This window comes from Callorhinus ursinus, unplaced genomic scaffold (assembly GCF_003265705.2).
Source record: "Callorhinus ursinus isolate GAN/ISIS: 27379988/994484 unplaced genomic scaffold, GSC_fseal_2.0 scaffold58, whole genome shotgun sequence".
Taxonomy (NCBI): Eukaryota; Metazoa; Chordata; class Mammalia; order Carnivora; family Otariidae; genus Callorhinus; species Callorhinus ursinus.
In genome coordinates this window covers 8,316,888-8,337,800 of record NW_027397120.1, presented here as the reverse complement: position 1 = coordinate 8,337,800, position 20,913 = coordinate 8,316,888, and the positions used below count along the sequence as shown (strand labels likewise).

Sequence of the window (20,913 nt, the reverse complement as noted above, 5' to 3'; positions counted from 1 at the left end):
CAGAGGTGTCTTTGTGGGGCATCATAAAGACCTTCTCTCTACCAGTTCCCATACATCCATGCAACACCAACCCGCAGAAGGACCAGCGGTTATCCCCCCAGGGCCTTCCTATTTGGGGCGGGGGGCAAAGGGCAGTCAGTCTCATGGGATGGTCGTTCCAGGCTCTTCCTTCAGGAAACTCGTACACAGCTGGTGGGACTTGTACGTCTGGAAAACTGGCAGCGTCTACGACAGCTGAACATGCTCATTCCCAAAGACCCACAATTCTACCACCAGGTAGGTGCTCCACAGCACCGTGCCCAGAGGCTCATCAAAGACACGCTAGAAAGCTCGGAGCGCTAGACGTAAAGCCACAGACTGGAAAGGGCAGTGTCTCCCCACAGTGGAGTGGGTAACTCTAATTCAGCTACAAATAAGAACCAACTACAGCTGCAAGCTACACCTGGGAAGAAGCTCACACACACAGTGTTAGGCACATGGATTCAGAAAGAAGGAAAACGCACCGCATGGCCCTGTTTATGTCAATCCCACAGAAGAGGGGCAACCAACCAAGGCTGCGGAGGTCAGGACGGTGGTTCCCCCTGGCTGGGGGTTGGGGGCTTGATTAGGGAGCAGAATGGAACCAGGGGTTCTGGGGTGCTTTCCTATTCTTATCCTCGGCGCTGGTTGCACAGGTGAGTTCTGTTTGTGCAAATCCCTAGAGCAGTATGCATCTGGGAGGTGCTCTCTAGTGGACAGCATACTCCGAGAAGAAAAAAGTTCATACAAAAAGAAAGTTAGAACGGGTGGTGCTCAGTTTCTGCCCCATACAAAACCAAGAGAGAAGCAAAGGGCACGCAGCAGTTCAACACAGTGCGGATACACCAAGGCAATCCAGTCCTGTCGCCCTGAGGAAGGTGAATGTCCTCCCATCAGATGGACACCATTTCCTTTCAGAGGCGCCAAACACAAGCCTCCTCTGCTTGTGCATTTTAGGATGGTTAACAGAGCTCGTAACCACTCAGGGTTTATTTTATGACCCAGCTCGTAGTCAGACGGCTAATGACCTCCCGTTGCCAGGTTTGATGGGTTTCCAGGGTCTTAAATGGCTTCTCCGGGGTGGATGTGGCCAGAAGGCTGCGAGCCCTGGGCCCTCCTCGGCCGCACCGGGGGCCTGCTTACTTTGGCGGCCTGGCCAGGCACACGGCAGGGGTGAGGTCCGAGGTGCGGGCTTTAAAAGGGCGGGCTCACATGTTCTTTCGGCCTCTTTCCATAGAAGACTTCCTGGGGCAGAGGCTGCACGGTCAACAGCAGGCCCGAGGCTTCCCGCCGCACTGCCAGGGGAAGGAACTCGCCATTGGGTCCTGAGTCTCCCACTTCATGGCTAAGGGGGCCACTACCCCCAGGGAGGGAAGACACTGAGTCCTCACCTTGGCCTTGGACATTTTCCTCTCTGCAAGTTACTTCCAGAGAATTTCTCAAATCTCCCAAAGGAGCAAGAAGACAAAGAGGTCCCAGGAGCCCTAACTGTGCCCAGAGGAAGCCCAGCTTCCCTCTAGACAGAAGGCAGGGGGCACTAGGCAGGGTGAGCCACCCCGCCCACAGGGGCGCGATGCTGGAGTGGCAGCTCTCCCCAGGAACCCAGTCTCCAGGAACAAGGACTCCATGTTCTCTAAACCTTACAGAGAGAACCGCAAGGTCCCAGCACCTCACTTGGGTTTGTGTACCCCCCACCCTCACGCCCACCAGGACCACCTTGTCGCTTAACCAGTAGCTGCAGACTCTGCCCCTCCGGAGGCCTGCTGGGGCCTTCCCTCCCTCTGCCCTGGGCCCAGAACTTCCTTCTGCCCACTCTCCTCCAGCTTCATCCATCGTGGCCTGGAAGTCTCTGACACCCCCTGTACCCTGGGCTAGAAGACCCAATGCGACAACAAGCACGTTCATGCACCACTCCTGCCCCTAAGGTCTCCCCTGTGACACACTCATCACCACTGCAATTAAATGACCATTTGACTAAGTGTTTATGTCTAGTCCGTCCACTGGACTCTGAGCTCCGAGTCTGCAGGGCCCAGACACAACTTAGCCACCACTGATTCCCTAGCAGCCAGCATTTTACTTCCTTGCCTGTGGCCTTCTGTGGGTTAGGGCTCACCGAGTGGGAACACCCAAGGCATCCCCAACATCTGGCTGGCCATAAATGTTACTTCTCTCCCTCCCTAACATCTCCTGCCGCACAGCCATACAGCACGTCTTAGAACCAAATCTCAGCCCAGGCCCTCCCAGCTGGTTGGTCCCAGGCAAGTTACTGAACCTCTCTGTGCTTGACCTGCCCCTCTACAAAACAAATCTCATGTCATCTACCTCTCAGGGCCAAAGGGGAGATTAACTGGGTTATGGGAAGTACTGACCATGATGTCTCCAACAGGACAGAGTAATTTTCTTGTATCTTTATAGTTTCCTTCCATTTGAGACCACTGCCCAAGAATGCTGGCTCACAGGCCCAACAGGAACCCAGTCTCTGGTTCATTCATCCATTAACAGATTCCACTAAGCGTGGCTGTACTAAAGTGTGGTGCGGGGCACAGGGGGGCAGGCCAGACGAGCAAGGTCCCCACCCCTTTGGAGGTTAAGGGGTTTGCAGAAGAGAAAGACTATTTTAGCACATTCATCTTTTCATATCTCTCTAGCTCTCTCTCTCTCTCTCTCTCATTTTTCGCTGGTGCATTGAGATTTTCTTCCCCCATGGTTTTAACCCAGAAGTATTATTTAGGTGATCTCCGACTCCCACACCAGGTAATAAAAATATTGTGGGCTTTTCTCTGATTATTTTTCTTTTCAAAATAAAAACAATGACTGTGGATGTCTTCCCAGGGAAAATAAAGAAAACCAGCTTTTGCTCGCAAAGGACGGTGCTGTTCTGGGCGCCTGGGTGGCTCAGTTGGTTAAGCGGCTGCCTTCGGCTCAGGCCATGATCCTGGAGTCCCGGGATTGAGTCCCAAGTCGGGCTCCCTGCTCGGCGGGGAGTCTGCTTCTGCCTCTGACCCTCTCCCCTCTCATGCTCTCTCTCACTCTCTCTTTCTCAAATAAATAAATAAAATCTTTAAAAAAAAAAAAAAAAGGACGGTGCTGTTGTTATTGACTGAAGAAGTTACACACGGGCCGAGTGCTCCCTTGAAAGGGAGGAGCTGATTTCTAGAACAGCAGGTGCAACAGAGGGTCTAGAGCCGAACAGGGCAGCTGCAGTTCCAGAAGGGGGGGGATCCCTGGCTTGCTACCTCTCCCCAGCCAGGACACAGAAGAGACAGCTCCTTCTTCCTTCCTCGAGCTCACAGCCCCGTGCAGACCCTTCACCTTGTAACGATGAAGGAGAGCTCAGCTCCGGCTGCTTTGAGCTCATGCCTCCAATGACCTCTGTACAGATCAAGGACAAAAGGAGAAAACCCCAGCACACAGCAACTCCCGAGGGACGAGGCTCTGAAAAGCTGACCTGGGCAGCTATCCCTACATATTCTGAGCCCAGCACCAACCCCTACACTCCCTCCTGGTACAAAATCACTTTAATCCTCAGCCCAGAGCCCCAGTTCCAATTTAAAACCCATGAAGGCCAGCTTCTCCTTTGCTGGAGCCTCCCCTCTCTTTGGCAGCCAGCCCCGGATGCTAGTTTCTGCTTCTCCACCAGCTCCTAAGAGAAAAAGGGACCCACTGAGCGTGTGCAAGTCCTGGCTGGCTGTGCTGGGAGAGAACAAAGACTTCACACAAAGGAGAGCTGGCCCTTCCAAGCCCTGGGGCCACTCGCCACAGAGAAGGATGCTCCGGGCGCCCCGGAGTTCCTTAGCTGAGGTGCACTGGGCCGCCCCCCTCCTTCGCACACAGGGGAGTGACCAGAGTGCCCTGCGGTGGGGTAGCCCTGAAAGCCTGGACACTCTCCAGGGGCCTTCCATGCAACCCAGAGGGCAGAGCCCAAGCAGGGGATGCCAGAGATGAAAAGCCAAGAGAGAGCAGCCGCCCCTCTAGGGACTGAGACACAGGGCCACAAACAAATACACATTATCCATTAAGGTGCGCTGGATAATCACCATTTGTCAGCCTTTTATACTGTGCAGTGAAAAGTTACCAGGATTTTAGCTTTAGACACACACATACACACACACAATCTAGAAGGGTTTTACATTCAGGTTGTCTCTTCTGTAACCTGAGCTTCTGACAGTGAGTTTCCTTAAAGGATTTTGGCCCCTTGTGCCTGTCCATTCTGAAGAGCACAGCACTAGATGTTTCCAGATTCTGGACACTCAGAACCCAAGAAAGCCACAGGAGATCCCACCAGCAGACCAGGACAATCGCTCCACGAACCAGCTCAGCTCAGCAAGGCTCTCCTGAGCGTGCATAGGGGTCAGGCACCCCACTAGACCCCGCAGAGCCCACGGAGGTGATACAGCGGCAGCCCTGCCCTCCGGCCACTCACAAGCGACCTTTCATACAAGTGGCTCTAAGTCGGTCTAGGATGAGCATCCTACAAGATACCCAGGGCCAGCTCCCCGGACTGCAACCACACAGTCACCCAGGCCCCAGGCTCAGCAGGGCCCTGCACTGGGTTTAATGCTCTGCTGTTCCCGTTTTGAAATTCTCAGGAATCTTTTAGGATGGGGCTCACAATTTCATATTGCACTGAGCCACTGGGCCCTGTAAATTATATGGCCGCTTGCAGAGCTACCTTACGAGTTATGTAATCAGGATTCAAAGGGAAGAGAAATCACGCCCGAAGAGCTTCTCTTATTCCTGGGACACAAAACCACAAAAGAGCAAATACCTAGAAATGGCATTACACCTTGGGTGTAAGCTCATCGTGGGTCTGAGTAAGGATCTTTCCCAGAGCGCTTCGGAATCAGCATCTGGCATTCTATACCAGCAATGAGGTTAGCACAAGGCGCCTCCAGGAGCCCATTTATCATAACTCTGATCTGTAGCACCGTCTCCTCTAATAGAGTTCTGCCTGACAATTTAAACAATACGGGCCCTTTAATTTATCACACTAATGCGATTACACACCCATCCCAGAGTCCAGCCACCGTGCCCACAAGTGGAGGTCCCTTCTGTGAAATTTACGGCAGAAGCTTACACTCTTCTGGCCCCTTTAAATGGGAAAATCTTTACCTTAGTTGAGCGGTGGGCTCCTTCCACAACCTGCAAAGAAAATGAAGCCCTTCGACAAGGGCCCCACTCTGTCAGTTTTTACAACAAGGGTCCCCAGGACTGCAAGGTTTAAATACCATTTACAAACAAGCTTCATTTTAACCTTCCTTTGTGGGGAATGCAAAATCAATGAAGTATCTGCTGATTATGCCCCCGTATCTCATTTTGGTGGCACCTCACAATTAATGCTGCCCATGAGGCTGACAGTGAGCAGCCTCGCACATGCCTTCTGGTTATTTCGAGCATCACTCTGACCCACAGCTGAGCGTGGGGGGTTCAGACACACATGCCGCACGGGGAGTTTGCATTTTTAAGAAATCAGCTTGTAGATGGTTTAATTAAAATACACTAGAGCATAATTCATTTGGAATTGAGGCTCCCATCAAACTAAAGTAGGCAGCAGGAATCTTCCCAACCTTAAAAGTACCTACTGGTTTTTCACCAGTACAACCAACTGTACTCAGAAACTGAAGGAACATGGAAGGGAGGGAGGGAGGAATTGAAGGGACATGATAGATCTTCTCAGCCAAACCCCTCATGCTACAGTTGAGGAAAGAGGTTCAGAGAGGTCAAGTAAGCAGCCCAAGACACAGAGCACTCAGTGAGAACTGGGACCAGAAGTGTCAAGGCCTGAACAAGGAAGGCAGCCCTACAAGGTAAGAGCAGGCAACCTCTGAAATCAGACCGCCTGGCTTCAAGTCCCACTCTACTTTTCACCAGCTGCCAGAAGGTGGGCAGGGTGAACCTCTCTGGCCTCAGTTTTCCCATCTGTAAGTGGGGGTGTTAAGCGTGTCTATGTCAAAGATTGCTGAGAATAAAGATAAAGGCTAGCACAAGCACCCAACGACTGGTTACCATTATCTGAACTCAAGCTTCCTGATTCCCTGTTCTGGGCTCTATCACACACTGTTCTGTAGGGCCCCTTATCTCTAAGATCTGGGGACCAAGGCTGCCTACATGCACGCACCAAGGGTGATGCTCCCACAGAGCACTGTACGGGGGTACCGAGGACGTGAAATGCACACATCACGGGTCTTCTGGTATCGTTTGACCAATGGCAACTAATTTTAATTGGTGGCCAATTGGAAGAGATCCAAAGACGGTCTAAAAGATAAATGACAATACTGAAGTTTATGAAATTCTAAAGTGCTGTGGATCCCTAGATTTAATAAAATTAAGTGGCAGCAGAATATGGTCTGTAGCTTAGTGACAGTATTTTACCAATGTCAATCTCCTGGTTTTGATAATGTTCTGTGGTTACACAAGATGGTATCATTGCAGGAAGCTGGGTGAAGAGTACGCAGGGACTCGGTACTATTTTTTGCAACTTCTTGTGAGTCTAAAATTATTTCAAAATAAAAAGCTACAATAAAATTATGAGGCAGCATCTAGGAACGCCAAAAGATTAGGGGGATTCTCGGCAAGTTTTCAACATGTCAATACAGTCACAGTTTCCAGGCGGGATAGCCCCACGCGGACTTGGGAAGAGACACTGAGTGAACATCTGGAATGATTCTAAATCAAGCTATTCAGGAAAAAAAAAAAAATGTTTCTGTTATTTTTCCATTTACTAAAACTCAGGGAAATTTAGGTTTTGTCAGAGTTTAAAACTAATCACAAACAATATAAAATGGAGTTGTACATCTACTACAACTCCTGATAAACATTTATAGGAAAACTTTGCAATGTTACACCCTTAAGGATGTCCAGGGAAGACCAGAGAGAGATTTAAAGTCTACAAAAATAACTGATAGAAATAGTCTGTTGAGGCCTTCCTATGTGTCAGGTTGGCCAGTGGGTCCTTGGGCATGGTTCCCACAAAAGAAAGGCTGTCATTAACCTATCACTAGCATGGACTGACTATAGGCTGCATGGAGTGCTCCAGGTGTGCACAAGGCCCAGAGTATCCTGAAAGAGAAGAAGTGGAAGATCCAGGAGACCAGAGCAGCAAACAGGCCATTCCCATGGAGCTCAGGGGTACCTGGGCGATGGCAGAACCTGGGCTGGGGAGGGAGACAACTGCAAGAAAGGGACCAGGAATGGCAGGGCCCTCAAGGAACGAGGTTGCAACAGATGATGGCAAGGGACCTCAGGAGGGTAGCATGGGGAAGGAGGCAGAGCCTCCATCTGAGAGCGTTCAAGAGGAAGTCAAGTCCTGAGGGAGGGCCCAGGCCTTGGTCAAGGTCAGGCAGAAAAGCAACACTCAAGGAAGGGGCCGCACCAGCAAAGGAATTTGCTCTGCCCCACTGCCCCGCCAAAGGGTCCCCTCTCTCACAAGAGGGCTGCTTGGAGCTCTCCCAAATTCAAGTCATCAGCCGCGCGCTCACCTTGGGGATCTCGTGGTCCTGTTTCCATCTTGTGCGGATGCGTGTGGTTTCAGCTGCCCGCCCTAAGACTTTGCCCTCAAGCATGTGCTTACATAAAAATAACCTCCGCTCACGAGCCAAACCCTAAGTGAGAGGACAAGGAGGATGGGGTTTCTCTCCGTTTCCCACTAGCCTTGTTTCTGAAACTCTGCAGCAGCTGGGGCCAGCCAGCATCGGACAAGTGTGCTTCACCCCGAGATGTACAGCGAGGGAGAAGGCCAGGCCGAAGATGATAATTTGGAGGAAGACAGAAGAATGGGTGCTAGAAACCAGGTCCTCTGACCAGCTCTCCGGTCCCAACAACTGGTCCCCTCTTGGGGTCTTGGCCCTCGCTGCTCCCTCTGCCTGGGACACTCTTCTGGCGCTTCAGGTGGCCGTGCCTTCTTATTCAAGGATCAGCCTAGATGTCCCCTCCTTGGAAAGACCTTCTCTGATCACCCAGTCAGCCACTGCCCGTCGAGGGCACTTACTACTATCTGTTCTCTGATACTTGTGAACCTGTCCGCTGTCTGCCTTTCCCCCGGAGAATATACGCTCCGTGAGCACAGGGACCTGGTCTGTCCAGCTACGGCTGCATTCCCAGCTCCTAGGCCAGTGTCAGGCACAAACAAATTCCTCAGTCAGGCGAGTGACTCTTAAGGGAAGGTACAGAGCCTGAGTCAGAAGCGCTGGGCAAGTAGAAGGGTCAGGCTCCCAAATATTCTTCATTAGTGGCGCTGAACAATCAGGGGCAAGTCACTTCACCTCCGCGGGTCACGGCTTCCCCAGCTGTAAAAGGGCCGTGAGCAGAATGGGAAAATGAACCAGGAAATCTGTAAGACCTTTGCCACTCCCACACTGTGGGTCAAGGTTTTCAATTATCCAATGTACTCTTGCTTTTCTTCCCTTCACCTATGTGTCTGTCCATCTGTCCATCCATCCATCCACCCAACCATCTTTCCTATAGGCTAGGCCCTGGGAAGGTAACCTTGAGTGAGACATACTTCCTGTCTTAGAGGGATAAATAACCTTTAGCAGCACGTGGAAAGGAAGCAACTCCTGCACTGACCAGCTAAGAGCCACAGGAGACCCTGGGGTCTCTGACCGGGCCACTGTAGAGATGGTCGTGGGGCAGTTCACAGGGAAGGAAGACAGATCTACAATCCACAGAAGCAGCAGAGTGATGGAAAATGTACGGTGGTCACATCCAGGGAATCTGGTTAAGAAACCCAAAGAGAGTCACCGTCCAAGTCCCAACACAGACTGAGGACAAAAAAGGCTCATTCCTGAGGATCACTGTCGGGATTATCTGTCCCCCTCTTTGCCATGGAAAAACTCGAAATTCTCATTAGAAGAATGATTATAATCACTGTTAAGTTCCATCAATTGTTCTCAGCTGAAAAGCTTAACACGGCGCCCACACATGCATGCACACGCACGCACACGCACAGATGCCCAGGGCCCACCCCAGAAGGCCTGATGAAGGACCGGAGCGCGTGTATTTCTTTTGAAAAGCTCCATGGGGGTTCTGATGCAGCACCTTGCTTTAGAGCCCGTGAGCTTCCTGCAAAGTTCACTCCTCGCTCCAGTGTAGAGGTGCATGGCAATGTCAGTGACAACAACATGGAATGTATCCATGAGACTCTTGACAGATGGACTTTCCGAAGCATCCAGAACATTCCAGCCCTAACACACTTCTATCTACGGCATCAGAACCTAAATAGCGCCTGGACTCAAGTGTGTGAAAACCTGGTCTGGTGACACCGCTAGACTCCAGGATGAACCCCCAGCCACACCCCCCCCGGGAGGTGCCCCCACTGGCCCACACAACTCAGTCAATGCTCTGGCCCACTGTAATGCTTTAAAAACAACTTCATAATGTACCCTGAAGTCACAGCCACAGCCCCTTGTTTATGGGCTCAGCCAGATCAGATAAAATTTCATTCTCTGAATTGGTTCCTAATTTAATTATTCCCCGGATAAGCGTTGGCCTCCTCTTGCCGCAGGGAAGAAGAACGAGAAGGCGCTGGCGCCACAAGTTGTAGTCCTGGTTCGGCAGCTGGGGGCGGGTGAGCCACTCTCCGGCCCCTGTCGGGGGCGGGGGGAGGCAGCGGCGGGATACAACAGTGGGCTTGGGCAAGGTGGTCACCAATGGTCTGCCCCAAGCCATGCAAAAGGATGCCCCGGGATTTTACCAAGAGCTTAGGAAGAACATTCAGGGCAAGTGGATGGGCTCTGAAAACCAGGATTCAATCCTGACCCCATGTGGTCTCTTGGGGCCTCAGTTTCCCCGTCTACAAAATTGGGCTATTCCCTGAAGGCCCTTCCAAGCTCTACAATTCAGACAATTCAGAGGGGGAACAAAAACCCATCTGAGAATGAAGCCTTCATGAGGGCCAGGGAAAAAAGTAAAAAAGTAAAAATGTAAATGAATCTTATTATTAAGAGCAAGTAAAAAAAAAAAGAGCAAGTAAATATATTTCATAAACTGTAACCATAGAAACGTGGACACGTGTCCACATAAAAACTTGTACGTGAATGTTTATAGCAGCATTATTCATAAGACACCAAAGATGGAGGCAATGTCTATAAATACGTCTATAAAAGTGGTCTATCCATACAACGGACTCCGATTCGAATGTCCAAAGCACTGTATTACTGATGCATATGCTACAACATGGGTAATCCTGAAGACATGATGCTGAGTGCAAGAGCCAGTCACAAAAAACACACGTTAAGCGATTCCAGTCATACAAAAGTCCAGAACAGAGAAACTGATAGGGACAGAAAGTAGATTCCTCAGTAGCGCATGAGCACAGAGGGGGGCTGAGAGCTAATGGGTACAGGCTTTCCATCTGAGATGATGAAATGTTCTAAAACTGAATGTGGTGCTGCTTTTTGCACATATCTGTAAATATACTCAAAACTATTGAATTATATACTTTAAATGGGTGGATTTAATTTAAACGTGTGGTGTGTGAACTATATCTCAATAAAGCTGTTTAAAAAAAGATTAGATTGAATGGACCAAAAAAGAGTCTGTTGCATAATTCTTAAAAATAAATCAGATGAGAACTTTGAAAGATAAACACACACACACACACACACGCACACACACCCCTTCCCTAAAGAGTTCTGCAGCCTCACGGCTGGTCCAAAAGGTACAGAGCTGATTTTCAGTGAGCAAATCTCCTTCCATAAACCAAAAACACTGCTGACTCAAATGTGCGCAGGCCTGCATTTTTTTCTACCAATTTATTTCAGTTTTAACAGCCGAAAGCAAATTTCCTTTCTACCACCCAAATGGCAACCGAGATTTCACCTAGCTTTTAATACATCATTTTTATTCTCCGAGCCAAATTTTGTCCAATGTAAAGGATCTGTGGATTTGCCACAGGAGACCTGTGGGCAGGTGGGGGTTTTTTTGTTTTTGTTTTTTTGCTTTTTTGCCTGGAAGGTGCTTCTGAGGAGGTCACATTGAGTACCCACTCTTCTCCGTACATCCCTCCGCATCTCATTTCTCACAGAGACTGCTGGAGTGGGTACAAATAGCTTTTTAAAGTTAGGATGACACAAATGTCAGGCTGCTCCCACTCTCATTAATTGGAGCATCTCTTCCTCCTCTAATTTATTCTGACTGATAACTTGCTTAGGCAAGTTCAGCATGTCCTAAAAGCAACTATTTCCTCTGACTTTTGGAACAGTGCACTTGGATTCCTGGCCCACTATGGGGCCGCGCAGGGCCATCCAGGGACCGACCGTACGATCTTCATTAAGAGCTGCGACAGAGAAGCAGGGAGAGTCACATCACTGTGGGTCAGGTTCAAGATGACCACAGAAAAGGCAACTGTGAGTTTCCCACAGTTCAAGAACACCCAGACACACAGGAAGTGGTCCTTCCTAAGGGCTCACCCTTTCTAAGCCTGGACAATAAGGAATGTTCACGGATGGGTCAAAGTAAGAACCAACGGGATAGCCCATTGGGGCAGTGTGGGAGCCTGAACCCCGGCTCTGCATGCCTCTCCCCCTCAGACTACCTCCCTCCCTCACTTCCTCTCCCACTGTGGGGCTCAGCATCCAGGGAGCCCAAGAAAGGAAAAGTTCCCAACCCCAGGGATGCCTGACATTCCTATAGTCAGGACACTAGGCCCTTTGCAAGGTGGAGATGGGGAAGGCAAGACAGAGAATCCCTGCTACCTCAGCCAAGTCCGGGGCTCAGGTAACAGGTGCAGCGTCCGAGGAGGGGGGGCCCCACCCAAGGGAAAGACCCTGGACGTCTGACAGGCAGGCCAAGTCCGGGGCTCAGGTAACAGGTGCAGCGTCCGAGGAGGGGGGCCCCACCCAAGGGAAAGACCCTGGACGTCTGACAGGCAGGCACAAATGGGCCCTGGTACCAGGCAACCAGGGGCCAGGAATGCCCATGCCCCCTTCTCCTCTGTCCTCCACCCCGGGATGATGGAGAGGTTGCCAGGTGGGGGCCGCACCTAGATTTGGGGCTGGCCCACCACCCAGGTTGACTGTCTCCAACAGGCCAGCTAATCTCCACTTCTCCCTTTGTTGAGACTCTGGGAGATGGGGTTTCCATCCAGGGCTGCCACAGAGGGTTTTGAGAACAACTCCCCCCACGCTCGCTCACACACACACACACACACACACACACACACACACACACACACACACAGGGATCAGAGGTCCTGGCCCAGCCCAACGGCAGCCCTCACCCTCTCACTCGGGAGAAGAGCAGAGAGACCAGCTACGTGGTAATATTCCGCCTCCAGAAGTATCTGACAAAGCAGGGCTGTTCTTCACAGTAAAATGAGAAAGCCAAACTGTCCCCAAGAATCTAGTCGAGGATGACATCCAACAGAGGCCCTCAGAGTTTAACCATGAACCAGAAATGAGAACTTCTGGTTCCCTCCACCAGACCACAACACGGACACCAAGCGCCCATTCTTCTCCACATTGTCCTAAAGCAACTGTGGTTCTGAAACCCAGCGTCTGGTTACGGGACCCACAGATGAGCCAGCTGCAGCCAACCCCCCGCCTGGATGTCCAGGAACCTGAGGACAGAGACGCCAGACGATCTCATGGGACCTGGGCCAACACTTGGCCATCCTCAGGGTGGCTGCAATGGAACAGACCGCGTGATCAGAAATGGGAGTTGGGAAGCAGAAGCACTGGGTCCAGATTCCCCAGGGCAGCCCTGCTCTCTTATAATCCTGGAGATCCCTTACGTGCACAAGCAGATATGGTTCTCTGTGTATACATTTGGAAAACTCTTTATATAAACAGGTTCGCAAATCAGAGGAATTAATCCTCTGTAGACCAATAGTCTGATTCGGGGCTTGGAAATTATGGTCCCAATAAATACACGCCAGGATATACTTTATATTTTTAATGCAAATATTTACATTCCAAACAAAGGCGCATGGAACTTAAAGACAGGCTATTTATACCAGCTATAAGAAACACTAACAGCCCCCACATTTCTTCCCTGAGTAGATGGCTCCTGTTTATATTTCTGAAACACCAACCAAATTTCCATAACATTTCTCCCCAAGACTCTCAAGACACACACAAAAAAACCTGTTTAATGGCCCAAAAACCTAATGCCAGGAAATCCAAGTTTATTACGTTAGGCTCTTGACTCCTTCAAAAATTTAGTGGCAAGCGTTAACTCCTGTACCGGGCTAACAAATTGGGGGGATTCTTTTATGTCTTCTGGGTGCACACCCAGGGGCCCACGTAAAGTTCCTAACAGTCCAGGAAAAACGGGCTTTTGGAAGAATCACTTTTAACTGATGCATGAGTTCAATAAATGGCAGTCTCTCCCAACTCTGTGTGGACCTAGCTAGGAGCAGGCCTCCCAGACGCCCTCCTCAACCTTGAGAGGCTCCCCGGGCTAGGGCAGCCAGACCGCACCCAGGAAACTAGTGGGATGGGTTCAAGGCTGAGCTCAGCCGAGCAGAAGGCGGAAGCTCAGAGGAGGAAGTTACGTTTGGATGGGGGACGAAAGTCACACAGGGGAGACGAGGTGGACATGGGATGCGTTACTGGCAAAGGTTTCCTGAAGGTGATGGGGGCCGTGGGGTCCCGGGGGGCGGGGGGCCGAGGGGAGGCAGACAAGGGTCTCCTGGCCAGGCTCTTGGTCAGCCTGCCCCTCCACTCCATGTGAACTGCCTTCCAGTAAGGAGGTAGCCTTGGAGTCCACCGCTAACCACTACCTCACTGTTGCCATCACTCCCACGTGCTGCAGAAAACAACACAGAGCTGACAGGCCTTGCTGCCTAACCTCAATGCCCCCCCTGTCCTCACGGGCCCCATGTGTCAACCCCCATCAAGGGCCAGGCCCTGGGCTCAGCACTTACTATTCACCGGCAGCAAGGGGCTCTTCCTGCCCACTCCTGATCTTTCCTTCCACGTGGAGTGCACTCTGCCTGTGTGTCTACACCTGGCGGTGTCCAAACTGTCCCAGAAGGTGTGGAAGGAGGACCTGGACATGAGGAGCCCAGTCGCGCCTTTTCACACCCAGAGGAGGCCTTCCACCCTGCTAGCTGCCCGTGGAGGAGGAAAGCGGCACCCTTCCCACTCTGCCTGTGACCGGGGGGCGCGGGGCGCCGTTGGCCCGACTGCCCAGTGCTCTCCAGTTCAGGACTATGACGCCCCCTTGCCCGCCAGTCCAGCCACCTTCCCCGACGTCTGCTTCAGTCAGAGACAAACGCCCCACATCTTTAACTCCACCCATCTTCCTCCTCCCCTTTCTCTCTCCAGAGGTTTCAGAACTCCTGCAACGTGCCACCAACTTGGGGATTCTTTTATGCCAGGAAGCGGAGCTCAACTTGGGGAGACCCCTTGAGCCCGAAGTTGTACGACTTCTAATACTCAAAACACAATACGAGGTAGAAATTATTAACCCCCGTTTACCGAGGGGCAAACTGAGGCACAAGGCGGTTAAGCCACTTGCCCGGGGCACGGTAATGGAACAAAGAAACAGAGGAGGGACTCCAGCCCTGGTCAGTCTGGTGCCACGGCTCCCCCACCACCTGTGCTGTCCCTCCAAAGGTCTCCAAGGGATTCAACACCCAGGCTAAAAGCACGTCTGCCTGGAGGCCCCAAACTCCTGGCTCACTGCAAATATGAAGGTGCCGGCTGAACGTGGCACGAGGGGCAGAGAGAGCTACCCGGCCCCTTTTGGCAAGGGAAGGACACAATAATCCACCTTCCCAGACCTGCCAGAGTCTGGAATGCTTGGAACCTTCCAAGCTCGTAGCAAAAGTGCCACAGGCCCAGGCCCCTGGGACAGGTCCCTACAAGGGCATGGCAGACAGGACAGAACTTCCGCTGAGACCCAGGGCTGCCCTGGGAGGGGCCAAACCACCACCCCTCAGGGCCCTGCCTCCCGCACCCAGACCAACACTGACATTTTTGCCCCCGGGGAGCAAATGGATCGGTAGGAGCATATTCCATTTCAAGAGAAAATGTGAAGCAACCAGGTTCCAGCACACTGCAGGAAAAAATAACTGTGCCCGGTCTGCATCTAATTATTTGCCCATGTTGGGGTATTTTCCAGGCACCTGGGTGACTAGGCTGCCTGCTTCAATATTTTCATCACAAACACAATTCTGGAAAGCGTCCAAGTTTCCATTATAATGACACCCTCTGCTTCTGAGGATCTGCCAACCTCACTTTCTTCTGAGATCCGAAAGGCCTGGACCAGGACAGGTTCTAGAAATGTAATATAGGTGTCAAGGAGAGAGAGCCTGCCCCAGCAAGGGGGCCCCTGCAAGCCTGCTCAGGACTCCTTTAAGCTTAGAGTGAGGTTCAAGATGTAACATTCAAAAGCAAGCTACCCCAGCACGTTTCCGGTGAGACCTGCCCGATCTGCCCCCTGCTTAATTGTGACAAGTGGAAACACAGCTGAACTGATCCAAAGCCTGCCCACAGAGTGAGGTGGAAGGGTCAGAAAGCGGCTGTTTATCTCTCCTCGCACACATGAAGAAACAGCCCCGGGAGGTGAAGCAACCCGTCGAAGAAAACCCACATAGGATCTAGGTGTCCTGGGGCTCCTGGCCTTATGAGGTGTCAGAGAAGCCCTCTGAGGTCGAATTTGCTAGAGATCATGCCCCGCCCCCCAGAAACAGACCCATCTCCCATCTTCATCCAAAGCTGTCCATGCAATTTCAGGGAGTCCAGACACATCCTCTGTCCCTGGTTATGAGCTCTAGAGCTCAAGAATACCCCAAGAGCCAATGTTTCTTGAGTGCCTACTGGGTGCCAGGCACTGCTCCAAGCACCTGGCAGGTGTCAACGCACATACAGGATAGCAGGCGTCAGGCCAGGGCATGGAGTCCCCCCCGGACCACTCCGAGCGCAGAGCCGCTAACCGGGTCCTGCCACGCTCTCTGGGTGCTGCGTGCTGCCTCTCAGCCCCACGCACCTGGCACATGGCCCAATCCTGGGGGGTGTGCTGCGCATCGCGGCCACGGATGGAAGGGACGACGTTCGAGGTTCCGCGCATCCCCTTTGAAACCGGCCAAGACCGAGAACCTGCTGTCCGTGGCCACCTCCCCCTAACTTAACCACTTGCTGATTCACACCCGCCTTTCCCTTCTGGGGAAGACACAGTTTTCTTCCCCACCCCCTCTCCTTTCTCTCCTGCCTCCGCTGTCCTTTCTTCATCCTCCCTCCTGTACATCTGGACGGCTGAAAACTTGGTCTGTGTGATCTCAAACAGCCTCCCCGCCCTCTAACTGAGACAAAGGGGGATACCTGCCTGACCTGCCTGGCACAGGGCCAGGTGGGAACCAGTAGGGACCCAACAAATGACCGCTGTCGTGACCAAATGTCTCCCTCCCCAATCCCCATAGGTTAAAAAAAAAAAAAAAATCCGCATTGGGCCAAATCAACACAAAACCTTTACTCTTCTTCCCAGCTCTCTGGATGGGATACACTAACTAGGTAACTGCCCCCTTTATGCTTTGTTTCGTGCTGTGAAAACACAGGTCATCTTCTCCCCGGGCGTCTCAGGAAGGAAATCAGACCTTAGCACTTGAGAACAATAAAGAAATACATTGTGTGTGTCAAAACATTCCGTCTCTCAAATACCTGGTCAGCTAAGTAACACAATCTCCCGATTCGCAGGACAGGAACAAAATCACCCATGGAAGTAAGTGAGTATCACTCCGAGCCTCCCAGCACACAGAGCGGAAGGGAAGACAAGTTGCATTATTCTCAACAATGACTGAAAGCATCACTTCTAAATGACACGCTGCTAAAGAGGTGCCCGCCGGTTGGCTGCTCACGTAAATGACACTCCCGCGCCAACTACTACTTTTAAACATAGTTTCTGCTTTTAGAATTTAAGAAAATTCCTATCTCTGACACATGGTTGCAAATGGCATCTTTGCAATCCTGGACCTATGAAGGTCCCGGCAAGGGGCTGGGGTCCAAACAAGTGGACAGGAAAGGGGAGAGCTGCCCACCACCGGGAGTGTGCGACCTGAACCGACTTTCCACTTTCCAGCTGTGTGACCTTGGGCAAGTCAGCCAACTGCTCTGAGCCTCAATGTCCACATCTATAAAAGGAGACTCCTCCCCAACAACCCAACCCCTCCAGCACTATTCTTGCCATACTGTCCTTCCGAGCTCGAGGTTCATTTGAAAAGCTGGTACAGGCATTTCTCTCTGCTCCCCTCCTTCGAGGGCTGGGACTAGGCCTGTCTTACCACTGTACCATCCCCAGATGCTCCACCATGGGATCTATTTGGTCAATGAAATTATATGAAAAGTTTGAGCACAGAGTCTCTTTCCACGCGATGGGAATTCATCAAGTAGCTACCCAATGAGCGCACGACCCACGAGCATGTGAAGGAGCCTGGTACGTGGCCACAGGCACGTGGGCACCCACCAATTCTTAGTCCCTGAGCCCCTGGGGGTGTGATCCACATGTCCTATCATGTGCCCCATCTCCCTGACCGTGGGACACTCCTCCCATTAAACAGACACAGGGCCAGATGTCAAGCCTCAAGCCTCCTGGCGCTGCACCCACCCCAACCTTTTACTCCACCTCTAGAATTTGAGCCCACACTTGAATATCCACGCTTGAGAATTCTCTTGAAAATTAACAAGACCTGCCTGCAAGTCTGTTTTTCTCCAACTGGCTGAGGCTGAGTCAAAGTTGCCCCTTATAGGTGGGGCATGGGTTCACCTAGTCAGGGTAGCTCCAGCATCTCCCTCCCCTCTCTCTCTCCCTAGGCTTGCAAGGGCGATTTCCGACTGGGCCTTAGATGGCCTTGGACAACCACAGTCTAATCACAACCCAGTACTAATCTAAAGCTTCTGACAGTGCAGGTGCAAAGGGCCTGAGGTTCCCGTGGCCCAACTGGTTTATCTGGACTTTCTTTCATGCTCTTCTCCAAACGCCAGATAAGCACAATCCACTTCCCAACCTCCCCTGCAAATGTTGCCCCTTCCAGATGCAGAGATTAATCTTCTCTCTTTCTGGCATTGGAAAACCAAATGCCTCTCCTCTCCTGGCCAGGGCCAGCAGCGACAGAGGAGAGAAAGGTACAGAAGGCAGTCCACAGAGACGCCACGGTGACAGTGCTGGGGTCCGCGGCCAAGGCCGCAGTTCAGGCGTCACAAGCTCTAGTCAGCAAAGAAAAGCAAGGCCTAGGTGTAACCCACTCTGGACAGACCTGACCCCCTCCCACACCCTCCCCCCACCCCCCATATCCTGGGTGAATTAATGCTGCTTGCCTCAGCCACAAGCTAGCTCACTGCAGTCATGCAATGATCCCAAGAGAAAAGACAGACATTGTTGAATTTCCTTCCCAGAGCCCTAGAGACGGTTCCCCTGGGGAGCTAGACCTTGAAGGGATGTCTAGACCCGCGGCTCCACTTCTGGATCGAATTGTACACTGAGAGGGAGACCATGGCAAGCGGCCCCACCTTGCTGGCTCACGCTCCCCATCCAGGAAGAAGCAAGAAGAACAGTTTCCTGCCAATCTTCCAGGAGTACTGTAGAGAAAAACTTATCTGATAAAAACTACCTAATTAAAAGATATTTTTATTCACATGCTATTTTAAGCAAAATCATGTATGACTTGTACACATTTAGGTACCAATTAAAACATCCTGATTCAACATGCAGTTTGTAAAATTAATAAGTACCCTGTTCTGTAAGGGAGGGTTCCTGATTCTGCCAGGGGTGGGCAGGGAAGCTCGGAGGGAGAGCCGTGCGGGAAGGTCCTAGAGGAACTTCCGGCAAATCTCCAGACCTCGGTTTCCTCCTGGGCCCCGCAGGGGGTGCAGATGCCCTCCAGGTGGCTTTCTGCTCCGTCGCTGGGCGGCTGCCCTCCCAGCAACCGCGGCTGATAAAGAGGGGCTGGGGGCCCTACGAAGGAGCCTAGAACCAGAGCCCCCTGCTCAATTTCACTGAACGGTGTGCCAAATCCCTTCACGGGGCGTCCTGCGGCTTCCTGAGAATACAACTTCATTCCCCAAACTCCGTGCCATTAACTCACCCAGCGTAGGCGGGGAACGGGAAAATGCCCCCCCCCCCCCAGGCGCCCTGGGGCTAGCCTCAGCCCCAGGCTTGCCGCCTCCTTCTCGAACCTCCCTACGCGAGGCGCAGACGTCCAGCCGCCAGCAGCCGGCAACCGAGCCCCAGCCTTCAGTGTCTCCGCCGGCCTCTCCAGCCGCTAGGGCCGAACCAGGGCGCGGGGCGGGCAGGCAACGTGGGCACCAGGGCCGCGACGGGGCGGCCAAGCAGCCGCACCCAGGACCCAGGCGCCTCCGAATCCTAAACACACACGCACACACGCGCGCGCACGCCGGCCAATCCGTTCGCCCGGAGGAGTCGGAAGGCGCTTTCACAGCTCTTCATTCATTCCCCAAAGGCGAGGTTCCCTTCACCCGGGCGCCTCCATCCCGCCAGCCCCGGCGGCTCCAAGAGGGCCAACTGCGCCACGCGTCCTCTCCACCCGCACACACACCCCGACACCCTCGCGCTCCAGCACGATCGCCAGCGTCGCCCCCGTACGGGGGCCGCTGCCTCCCCGGCTCCCCACAGCTTCGCCGCCCCGCAGCCCCTGCTCCCCGCCGTCGCCGCGCCGTTCAGACCTGCCGCGCTCCGCTCGCCGCGCCCAGCCAGCCGGGGACGCCACCGCCGAGGAGCGCCGGCAACTCCCGAGTCCCGCCGCCTCCCGAGCCACGGCCGGCAGCCGGGAGGGAGCAGGGGGCGGAGGGCCGAGAGGAAGGAGGAGGGGGCGGGGAGCAAAAGTTCAGGCCGCTCCGGGCCCGGCCTCGCCCCCGTCTCCTCCCACGCCCGCCCCCGCGGTGTCCTCTCCCGGAACCGGGTCCCACAGGCGTCGGTGCCTGCCCCCCCCCCCCGCCCCCCGCCTCCTCCACCCAAAGCGGCCGCGGGACCGGAGCGGGAGGTCGGGAGGTGGCTCCCAGCCGGAGTCGGAGAGAGAGAGAGAGAGAGACAGATGCATGCCCGATTACCTGCCCGGGGCTGCGCCTAGAAACTTCCCCGAAGTGCGCGGGGGAGCAAAGCATCTGGCTGGGGGAATTCCCGCCCCCCCCCCGAAACCCCCAAGGCGCGCTCACACGGTGAAAGCACCGGTGTGTCTGTCCGTCCGTCCTCCGCCTGCAGCTTCCAGAGCGGGGCGGCGCGGGGGCGCCCCGATTCCGACTCCTGGGGCCGTTCTTCTGGGCAGCCCGCCCGTGCGTACCCCGCGGCGTGCGCCCCCCGCCGGCCTCCGGCTGTCCGCAGCGCCACCACCCCTTCTCCTGGTCCCCTGTCCCCGAGCTCCCGCTGCATTCTCTCGAGCCAGGGAGGGAGCATGCGAGCCCCGGCGCCGCCGGCGGGCAGCCCTTCCCGCGGGGTCCCCGGCGCGTGGGGCGCCCGGAGGTGGCCGGGACCGGTGGCGAGGGGCCGCTCCCGCTGGTGTCCGCGGGGGCCTCGGGGAGGCTGGGCCGAGGGACGCGGAGCTCAAACCTGCCTCGGCTCGGCGCGCTCGCAAGTTCATTGTCTGCCTGGGCCGCCGCCGCCGCCGCCGCCACAGCGCCGGGAGCGCCGCGGGGAGTGAGGGGGCGCGCAGCCTCCGCCGGCCCGGACTCCCTACGCCCAGCCCCGCCGCTGCCCGCGCTGCCGGGCCGGAACGCGGAGGGGCGCCGCCGCTCCTCGCCGCCCCCACCCCCGCGCCTGGCACCCAACTTGTACCTGAGAAGCCCGAGTCCAACCCCGAAGCCTCTGCGGCTCCGGCTCCGCGGGAGCGCGCCCAGCCCCGCGCCTCAAGCCCCGCATCCAGGACGCGTCAACCTGACTCCCCGAGCGCAGGAAGGAAAAGTTTGGGAGTGACGTGCAGATGGCGAATGAAACCTCCGAAGAGAA

At 53.8% G+C, this 20,913-nt stretch overlaps 1 protein-coding gene across 12 annotated transcripts in view; it reads right to left on the bottom strand.

Annotated features, from left to right (window-relative positions):
- CHST15 (carbohydrate sulfotransferase 15) overlaps positions 1 to 20,891 on the bottom strand; it is a 77,727-nt gene extending 56,836 nt beyond the window's left edge. For 7 of the 12 annotated variants that reach the window (XM_025880335.2, XM_025880337.2, XM_025880340.2 and 4 more), the window contains exon 1: positions 19,638 to 19,768. The gene's annotated coding sequence lies outside the window, so the exon portion shown is untranslated. Of the gene's footprint in view, positions 1 to 15,951; positions 16,067 to 19,637; positions 19,770 to 20,126; positions 20,213 to 20,521; positions 20,610 to 20,742 lie in introns of those variants that run through there. The other 5 variants (XM_025880336.2, XM_073884734.1, XM_073884733.1 and 2 more) reach the window with 5 other exon arrangements.
- Positions 20,892 to 20,913: the final 22 nt, after the last annotated feature.